The sequence below is a fragment of the Cebus imitator genome, unplaced genomic scaffold, assembly GCF_001604975.1.
Source record: "Cebus imitator isolate Cc_AM_T3 unplaced genomic scaffold, Cebus_imitator-1.0 Scaffold62, whole genome shotgun sequence".
Lineage (NCBI taxonomy): Eukaryota > Metazoa > Chordata > Mammalia > Primates > Cebidae > Cebus > Cebus imitator.
This window is the reverse complement of record NW_016107377.1, coordinates 6,075,673-6,076,533: the sequence shown is the minus strand read 5'-3', so window position 1 is coordinate 6,076,533 and position 861 is coordinate 6,075,673. Positions and strand designations below refer to the sequence as shown.

The following is an 861-nucleotide window of genomic DNA, read 5'->3' as shown; positions in this document are numbered from 1 at the left end:
TGGCGCGATCTCGGCTCACCGCAACCTCCGCCTCCTGGGTTCAGGCAATTCTCCTGCCTCAGCCTCCTGAGTAGCTGGGATTACAGGTACGCGCCACCATGCCCAGCTGATTTTTTGTATTTTTGGTAGAGACGGGGCTTCACCATGTTGACCAGGATGGTCTCGATCTCTTGACCTCATGATCTACCCGCCTCGGCCTCCCAAAGTGCTGGGATTACAGGCTTGAGCCACCGCGCCCGGCTCATTTGTATATTTTCTTTGGAGAAATGTCTATTCAAATGTTTTACCCATTTTTTAATTGGGTTGTCTTTTGTTATTGGGTTTAGGGTTTTTTATATATTCTCAATGTAATTCCCTTAATAAGATACATGATTTGTGAGCTTTGTACAGTGGCAGTATCGTAGCCAATGAGGTTTATCCAAGGTGTGATTATTGCTCATTGAAAACTTTCCCCAATATCTCGCTATGACGACTTGAAATATGATTGGCACTGGCAATTTTTGACAGTCTCTATGGAGACTGAATTAAAAAAAAAAAAAAAGATATATGATTTGTGGCCAGGTGCAGTGACTCATGCCTGTAATCCCAGCACTTTGGGAAGCCAAGGCAAGTAGACCACTTGAGGTCAGAAGTTCATAGCCTGGCCAACATGGCAAAATCCTGTCTCTACTAAAAATACAAAAATTAGCTGGGCATGGTGGCGCACATCTGTAATCCCAGCTAATTGGGGGCTGAGGCAGGAGAATTGCTTGAACCTGGGAGACAGAGGCTGCAGTGAGCTGAGATCACGCCACTGCATTCTAGCCTGGGCGACAGAGTGAGACTTCATCTGAAAAAATATATATGATTTGTATATATTTT

At 44.6% G+C, this 861-nt stretch overlaps 1 non-coding gene across 1 annotated transcript; it reads left to right on the top strand.

Moving 5' to 3' along the window:
- The first annotated feature begins 378 nt into the window (after positions 1-378).
- Positions 379-519, top strand: LOC119471465. Its single transcript, XR_005200539.1, has one exon. It is a non-coding gene; the product is annotated as a U4 spliceosomal RNA (small nuclear RNA).
- The last annotated feature ends 342 nt before the right edge of the window (positions 520-861 follow it).